We start from the raw sequence: 9,608 nt of genomic DNA, 5'->3' as shown, positions 1-9,608 counted from the left end.
TGGACATTTTACCTCATCTATCCATTCAATCATACCAGGAGAAGCCGTTTTGCCAAACGTTTTCTTACAAAATAAGCCAGAGCCAGAAAAAAGATGCTTTTTCAGATCTTTTTCAAATGAGCCAGAGTCAGACCTATTTTGTCCCAGATTTCTCATATTTTAGAATAAAGGCGCTTAAGGAAGGAGAAAGCAATATGACTAGGACTACTGAGAGGCTTTGTCAGCTCAATCAACATGACATGGTATGAAACAAATCTAATCATTCTTTTATCTTTAATTATATTACATCTTTTAAATTTCATCAAGTTATTCTCTTCTTTTAGGATCTCTTTGGTCAAACAATCGCGGTAATGAGTTTTCATGTGATTCTGACTCAAGTCTTGGATGTTTTGAATTATAGTTACACCGATGGAAAGCCAATACACACTAGAGAGATTTTAAGCTCCAGGTTCATCTCATTTCTACCGGCCATTTCAGTTGACGTTGTCTCCATTGTTCGAGATTTATGGTAGTGCATGTGACCGTCCTTGTGAAGCGCTTGAGAGTGCACTAATTCATGCTCTAACTTATTTTGATGAAGTTCTGGGCTTTACGATTAGAGACTTAAGCTATGTAGCATATCTACATAAGTGAATCGAATAATCATGTAGCATGCATGGATGTACTCCTACTGTACCCTTTTCTTATGAATTTGAACTTGTTCTCTCTAAGACCTTACGTATTGATGTATATATTTTTATGACACATACAATCTTCTCTGAGTGTTAATGATTTGAATGAGTTGATACTTGTGTGACTTGGATTTGAATGGGTTGATAATTTTGTGATACTTGTGGCTGTCGGATAAGAATACAAATTAAAAAATAAAAGGAAAACGAGAGGAAAAAAGGAATAAAATTTAGTACCGATTAGTAAAACTAACAGGTACTAAAGTGCAATGCGTAGCGGCGTGATGTGGCTTGTAGTTTAGTACCCGTTGGTTTCACCAACTGGTACTTAAATGACGCATTTAGTACTGGTTGGGCTAGCTTGTACTAAATGGTGTGGCATTTAGTACCGACCAAGCGGTACCAGTCGGGCGCCCGGTACTAAAGGAGGGTTCGGGGTTCCCGACCGCTACGAAAGGTCGATCATCCAGTAGTGGCATTTGAAACGTAGCCTCAATGAGTTTAGGTTATGGCCTATCCAACTCTGGGATAAATGTGGATATGTAGTTTGTACACTAAATTAAACTAATTTATAAATATTTGTATTTATTCTAAATACAGATAAAATAATTTATGTAAATGTTCGGCTCTAGATATAACATTTTTTGGAGTTCCAAATATCTAGCTCTAAAAATGTAGATCAAATTTTTATAGCTAGAGCTCTACCAAATAAGAACACAGATCTTTTGTAGTACTGCCCTCTAACATTATTGAGCTATCCACGCGCGGATTTGAACTCATGTGTCAGTGGCCCAATGCCAAATTAAAAGAGACAATTGCACAGGAGACTCAGCTCCAAATAAGGCCTACATGGATTTAGGGTGTGTTTAGATACACCCTACTAAACTTTAGCACCTGTCACATCGGATGTTTGGATACTAATTAGGAGTATTAAATATAGTCTAATTGCAAAATAATTGCACAGATGAAGTCTAATTCGCGAGACGAATCTATTAAGCCTAATTAGTTCATGATTTAACAATGTGGTGCTACTGTAACCATTTGCTAATGATGGATTAATTAGCCTTAATAGATTCGTCTCGCGAATTAGACTCCATCCGTGCAATTAGTTTTGTAATTAGCTCATGTTTAGTCCTTCTAATTAGTATCCGAACATCCGATGTGATCTGCTAAAGTTTAGCACCTCATATCCAAACAACCCCTTAGTTTGCTATGCGACTTTACAATTTAATTAAGGTGAGCCCTATCTTTGTCATCATCGCTACTAGCTTGATAATATTGGAAGTTAGCAATATAATAATCTTTTAGCTTTAGGATGCATCCTGTTCTCGTGGGTCATGCCTTGAGCGGCTTAAAGAGATAGGTTAAGAGGTTGCTAGTAGCTCGCTACACCTTCGATGCGGTGGCCAGAAAAAGGCATTTCATGGTGCCCTGAATGAAAAAAAAAACTAAAGGACCATGTGATGTCGTAGCAAACAGGTCATTCGCATTGCGCCGTTAGGCTGACGGTACCTAATATATGGTCGTTATCATCATATCATTCGTTCCCGGCAAAAAAAGAATACTTATTTGTCTTCTTCTCTCTGCTTAAAGAGGTTGTTGCTTGCTAGTAGCTCGCTTCACCTTCCATGCGGTCGCCAGAAAAAGGCATTTCATAGTGCCCTACACGAAAAAAAAAAACCTAAAGGACCATGTGATGTCATAGCAAACAGGTCATTCGCATTGCGTCATTAGGCTGACGGCACCTAAAATATGGGCGTTATTCGTTCCCGGCAAAAAACAATACTTATTTGTCTTCTTTGCTTAGGCGCCACAGCACTATTATTGCGGGCATGATGGTGGTTAATTTGTTAATGCGGGTTCGTATATTGATGCCAAGTTGCCAACCAAAGATTGCATTTCCAATTTGCGCAAGACTAGACTAGTAGACGGCTAATGGAAGTAGTTCCGTTTTTCTTCATGACGAATTTGACCGCGGCCGCAACATCACAATTTAACCACTGACCCAAATCTAGTCATGTATTAGACGTGATTACAGCCAAAATTCTACTGCTGCCGCCCGGTTCTTCCCCTCGAGAATCATGCACGAGCCTGAACGCCCCCAACTCACAACGCCGGAACAAGACCGGAATTATTCTCCGCAGCAGGGCAGCAGCAGAAAAATGGTAATTCACTGTAGTTCGGGCGTATCCGGGGTAAAATGGTACGGGCTGAAAATTTTGGACTCCTCTTCTTTTCATTCGGCTTGGCTCAGAATTGTAATTCACTGTCTTTCTCCAACCTCCTGACTGATGAAATAATAGGTTTGGCCCATCGCAATTTCAGAAATTTCAAATAAATCTCAAAGATCCATGTGGGTATGAGCAAGTGGTTGAAGTGGTGCAAACCTTTAGTCCCACATTGCTAATGGTGGAGAAGGATGGCCAACATAAATATGGAGGTTGTCTCCACTCCTCCAAGGTATGTGTGTGGGAAGAGAAGGAAAGCTCCACATGCGTGCTCGCTTGCCCGGCCTGAATCCGGCCTCCAACCTTGCGGTGGCGTGGTTTCCTTTTGCCGTTTTATTTTTCGATTGCCTTTAAGTCAGCGTGATATATGGAAGCCTAATCGGTTTAGATCACGATCGAGACGTGAGATCGTGGGTTCTTCTATATATACGACCTATCGACCTCTACCGAAAAGACATCTAATCGAGCTAGGGTTTATGCCTCTTCTCGCTGCTGCGCCGCCACCATAGTATACTCCATCTCGAGCGCCGGCATGCACCGGCGAACAGGAGAGCAGGTCTTTGGAACCTCTCGCTCTTGTGATCCTACACCGGGAGAGGGCAAATAAGGTTTTGGGAAGCGCTCCGTGCAACTGTTTAGGGTCTTCGCCATGGCTCGTCTTCTGTCCAAGTCCGGCGTTGCGGCGTGCCATCATCTTCGACGTCGTCTGCTGTGCTCCGTCTGCAACACCGTCGTCGTTTCATCAGCACCGCTTGTCATCACAGTTGAGTACGTACATCGTGATCTGATCTGCTATTTCAGCATGCTTTCTGAGATTATGTTGGTGTGCTTGGTGTTGCCTAGTATGTTAGAGATTTGCACGCTAGGTTTTGTTCTTGTCATGATAAATCTAGTTCAGAATTTGCTCTTGCGGTTGTCTAATTTTCCAACAATCCAAAAATCTTATTTTTGGAAATCTGTTGATTTTGGTATGGCTGGTTTTGCTAAGTCACTGAGGCTGGAAAAATTTACCGGTGTGAACTTTAAAGGTGGAAATCAAAGGTTCAACATCTGGGACATGAGGCTTGGCAAACCTGAAGACAGGCGAACTTACTGCTGAAGCGCAAAAAAAGTTCGATGATTCCAATAACCTTTTCATGGGATGTATCATTACCATTATATCTGACCGTCTGGTCGATGTCTACATAGACATGATAGATGCGAAGGTGTTGTGGGATGCCCTGGTTGCAAGGTATGATGCAGCAGATGCAAGCAATGAACTATACCTCATGGAGAGTTTCCATGACTACAAGATGGTGAACAACCATTCTGTGGTAGAGCAGGCCCATGAGGTGCAGTGCATTGTGAAGGATCTTGAGCTTCTTAAGTGTCAATTACCCGACAAGTTTGTGGCTAGTTGCATAATTGTAAAGTTGCCTTCCTCATGGAGGAACTTCGCCACTACTTTGAAACATAGGAGACAGGAGATATCAATTGAAAATTTGGTAGCATCTCTTGATGTTGAGAAGAAAGTTCGGAAGAAGGATACTGCTGAGAAAGGAGACCAAGGTCAGTCCAGCGCCAACATGGTCCAGAAATTCCCACATGGCAAGAACAAAGGGAAGAATGAAGTCGTCAAGACTACTACCTTCAAGAAGAAGAATAAGGCTGAGATGAATTGCTACACTTATGGTGAGCTTGGGCACTTCTCTAAGGACTATCCAAATCATGTAGACTGCAAGAGCAGAAGGGCCAATGGGTCTAAGGATGTCAACATGGTGACCATAGGCAACACTGGAGACGAGTACGGTAATCTACCTATTGTTCTTTCAGTTTTTCATTCCACTAGTTAGTGGCTTGATACAGGTGCTAATGTTCATGTGTGTGCTGACATCTCCATATTTTCTTCTTACCAGGTCACTCAGGATTCCTCCATGCTGATGGGAAATGGGTCACATGCTGCTATTCATGGTGTTGGTACGGTAGATATAAAGTTTACTTCGGGAAAGATCATGCAGCTCAGGAACGTGCATCATGTCCCTACCATCAACAAGAATCTTGTGAGTAGGTCGGTCCTATGCAAGGATGGGTTTAAGGTGGTGTTAGAGTCCAATAAATTAGTCATGTAAAAATATGGACAATTCGTTGGTAAAGGCTATGAGTGCGGAGGCTTGTTCCACTTTTCCCTTGCAGACTTTTGTAATAAGTCCATGAACTATATTTGTGGCAACGCTGGTGATGATGCGAGTACTTAGTATTCACGTTTGTGCCATATTAATTTTACAAAATTTGCTAGTGGACACTGAAAGTGGTGCTCATTTGCTGGCGGACACCCAAAGTGGAGCCTTTTGCTGGAAGACACATTCGTTGGTGTCAATTTTGCTAGAAGAAACTTTGCACCGGTTGAGGAGAGAGAATCTTTTTTGTTGGACATCCAGTGCCCCTGTTCCCCTGACCCATATTTGGGTCGAGTTAGACAAACGAAGCAGCGGCCCGGCCCAGACTTCCGTTCCCCTTTCTAAGCACTTTCCCCACCTTCCCTATCTGCACGACAAAGGAAGCGGCGGCGGCGGGTGCGGCGCGGGAGCAGCGGTGGCGTGGGTTCGGCAGCATGGGCGCGTGGGTTCGGCGGCGTGGGCGTCTACGACCGGATAGGGCAAGCAGAGGACGGATGACGACAGGCTCGGGTGCTGCTTCCTCCTCTAGTGCATCTGTGCAGTCGTGAAGAGCGAGAGATGCTCATATACTGTGCCCGTTTTGCAAGACACCGATCGTTGTGGAGAGGACCTCCAGAACCCAAAACAATCCATTGAAGTAGTTCTATACTTGCAGGAATCGAGATTGGGTAAGTTATCTTCATTGATTTGGGGTCCATTTGGGCGGTGTCAAATTCGCAGCTAGGGTTCATCCGAAGCTTCTGTTCTTGGTCCTGAGCAGGGCAGCGACAAGTGTGCCTTCTTCATGTGGAAGCCAATGAGCCCAGAAGATGCTGGGGACATTGCAGGATTAATGGCAGGCATGAAGGAGGTGAAGATGGCTCTGTTGAACCTGACCAATTAGTATCTGCTCAGAGGGTGGCTATGAGTAGCATAGCTGGAGAGGAGAGAGTGAATAGGTGGATGAATGTGGCCAGTGTGTTTCTAGGAGTTGTCAACTTTATTGCCATGTGCATGTTGTATAAGAATGCATGAACTTTGCTATATATTATCTATAAAATGAATGGAATGGGTCAGTTATCTGACTTTGCCAAGCTTCATTACAATACCAAGTTCAATACATCACCATCATTACATGATCATGTTCATTACAATACCAAATTGAATTCATTACAATACCAAGTTCAATACATCACAAGTTATAAAATACAAAAGGTCATCACAGCAGCAGTACTTGAGGACAGCAAGATGTTGTTGTTGGTTCTGCACAAAAGGTCTAGAAATCCAGCAGGGCCCTCTTGCTCCTATAGGAAGGGCTTGGACTGGATGTCAGCTGTGAGGTAGCCTGACTCCTAACATCATCCTTGGACTGGATGTCACTTGGTGTTTTGCCTGGCTCCTAGTGACCGAAAAATGTGGAACCCTGCATAATGTAACAGCTTGTTAATAGTCAGCTAAAAATTTGGAAAAAAAACAAAGACAAGACATGCTATGTCAGCTTGATCACATACTGTGTATCTCTTGCAGGAGATGCAAGCTGAGCAGGAGTTGCTTTCTTATTGGGTTGTTTCCCCTTGGATGTGGCTTTCCTTTTCTTCTTCTTAGATGGATCATCTGTGGTCTCTATAATCTCAACCACTTTTGGCTTGTAAGTTCTCCTCTTCTTTGGTGGTGCAGCTGGTGGTGCATCAGCGTCATTGATAGTTTCATTGCAAGTTTTCTGGAGGTGGCCAATTCCACCACATCTTTTACACCTTCTCTTGCCTTTGCTGCTGGACCCACCTTCTTTAACGCCAACCATCCTTCTTTTCTTTGGCCTTCTTGTTGCTCTCTTGCAGTTAGGAGGAAGGAGCTTGAAGCCAATATCCACCTTCTTCCACTCTTCTTTGTCTGGCATAGGAGGCACAACCGTTGCATAAGCTGCTTTAAACTTGTCTACATAGTAGTAAGGGTCCACAAAATCCTCCAACTCTACCCTTCTTGTGCCTATGAAAGCAATTGCATGCACACAAGGCAAACCAGTCAGCTGCCATTGCCTACAACTGCACTCCTTCATTTCCAGATCAACAATGAACCTCCATGGTACTAGGTCATTATTCACTCCTCCTACTTCTCCTACCATTGGTCCACTCCTATGTATGGTGTACCTTAGATTCCTGCTTTTGTTGTGGAGTTCCTTCATTACATGAGGCAGAACTTTGCCAGATAACTTTGATGCCAGCTGTATCCTAGTGCAGAACCTTTCCATGATCAACTGCCTTATCTTGTCCATCAGTTCCACAACAGGTAAGGACTTGTCATCCCTGATCCAGCTGTTGAAGATCTCAGCTATGTTGTTGGTGACATAGTCACATTTGCTTGTTGTGCTGAACTTTGACCTTGCCCATAACTATTTATGATTGTCCAACAGCCAGGTTATTGCCTTTGGGCAAGCCTTTAGCATCTCATTCTAGTGTCTATCATGTGTTGTTGGCCTATAGCACCTTGATGCAGGCCACAAGTTCCTTTCAAACACTTCACCCCTAAATCTCTTCTGGAAATTCTTGACAAGATGCCTCATGCATTCTCTGTGCTCTACACCATTTGTGAAGACTTTGGTAACTGCCTTATCTATTCCTTTGCCTGCATCAGTAGAAATGACAAGCTCAGGTGGTGAACCAATAGCCTTGTGAAGCATCTTCATGAACCATTCCCAGTTCTCCTTGGTCTCACTGCCAAATACACCATAGGCCACAGGGAACATTCAGTTGTGGCCATCAATTCCTACAGCTGCTGCTAACTGGCCCTTCCACTTTGCAGTCAACACTATTGAGTCAATTCCTAGATAAGGTCTACATCCATTAAGGAAGCCATCAATGCATGGCTTCAGTGTTACAAACATCCTACTAAATCTGTGCTGCTTATTCACAATATCCCATTCAACTGACACAATGCTGCCAAGACTCCTCTTCTCAATCTCTGCTTTCCAAGAGAACACATGTACAAAACTGTCCTCCCAGCCACCCAGAATCTCATCTAACGCCATTTGCCGACGGTCCCAAGCAACGTAGTAGCTAACCTTGATGCAGTACTTCTCCTCTAACCTATCCTTCAAAACTTTAGCCCCAAGAGTTGGATCTTCCCTAAGCCAATTTATCACTCTGTCCTTCACCCAGTGGTTGGTAGCCATGCAGTACCTTTGCACTTTGCTTTTGCTGGCACAGTTATGCTTGTGTGGCAACTTCCTAATCTGCAACAATCAACAAAAAAAGACTCAACAATTAGTTGTCAACAAAGAATGAATAGGGGTTTAGTGCTACAACACATACCTGCCATGTCCTCCCATCTTGACACTGAGCTGCATAAATCCTCCACCTACACTTCTTGGCCTTACAATATGCTCTGAACCTCCTTGACTCACTATATGGAATTGCAAGTTCAACTTCATTAAGCACAGCATATTGCCTAATACACCTTTTAAAACAATAACCATTTTCAAATGTAACACCAACAGCTATCTTAGGGTTATCTATGTCAGTCACATGCAGCACACTCTCACAGCCCTGCTCATCATCCACAACAAGTGGGTCATCATCTTCTGGGTCAGAGCCAGGGTAGTAATCACAGTCCTCCTCAGCACCATCAACCAACAGATCCTTGTACTTGTTTTTCTCATCATCTACTCCAACATACTCAACTTCATCTGACTCTCCCCAGTCGTCATCAGCATTGCGATCACCATCATCAGGGTTCACATTAGCATCAGGAGTGACATTTTCATCAGGAAGAATCATAGCTATTGGCAAACACATGACTTGACTCTGTTGTGTGGTAACAGCAGATGCATTGGCATGACAAACTTGGGGCTGCACTAATCGAGGTCTAGTGTCAATAACATCTACAGTCAATGGCAGCCTTCTACTCTCCCAATACACCTTAAATGCTTCTAGCAAAGCAGAGTCAGAATCTACACACACTGTCTCGTCCTTGGTTTTGTCAAAGAAAGTGACTTCCAGGGCTTGATCCTTCCCATGAACTATCTCCTCAGCAAGCATAGCACTAAAATCTATCCAATTAGTGGTACCCTTGTCCACCACACGCATGAAGTTAGCAGTTACATGATAATCATCAAGCCCATCTGGTCTATGCTCTACATAGCTAGGAACTCTAATCGCCACCCTACAGGCGGCCATCGGATCCATCCTAAATACAAAACAAATACCAGATCGAAACTAAACGAGCTCAAAAACATAGTCTTTTTAATGCATCCGCAGGTAACACATACAAATCGAGCGAGTTAGGGTTCAAGAAAAGGCACTAACCCTTTTGGAATCCATTTGAATCGAAGCGCCCTTGGTGGAGAACCAGGCTCTCCGCGTTGTTCCCGATAGGGGACTTCATCTTCCTGGTGGCGTTCTTCCTCAGCCCCTCATGGTGCACGACGGACGAGGCTGTAGGTGTCAGCGGTGGCCACTGGTGTTGACGGCGGCGAAGTGGCGGAGTGGGGAAAGTGCTTAGAAAGGGGAATGGGAGTCTAGGCCGGGCTGCCGCTTCCTTTGTCTGGCTCGACCCAAATATGGGTCAGGGGAACAGGTGCA

The 9,608-nt window shown here is 43.8% G+C and overlaps 1 pseudogene; it reads right to left on the bottom strand.

Annotated features, from left to right (window-relative positions):
- Nucleotides 1-6,520: 6,520 nt before the first annotated feature.
- LOC140222197 (uncharacterized) lies at nt 6,521-9,212 on the bottom strand (annotated as a pseudogene).
- Nucleotides 9,213-9,608: the final 396 nt, after the last annotated feature.

This window comes from Setaria viridis, chromosome 3 (assembly GCF_005286985.2).
Source record: "Setaria viridis chromosome 3, Setaria_viridis_v4.0, whole genome shotgun sequence".
NCBI classification, from domain to species: domain Eukaryota; kingdom Viridiplantae; phylum Streptophyta; class Magnoliopsida; order Poales; family Poaceae; genus Setaria; species Setaria viridis.
The sequence above is the reverse complement of the archived record's forward strand: the minus strand, read 5'-3'. Positions and strand labels throughout refer to the sequence as shown.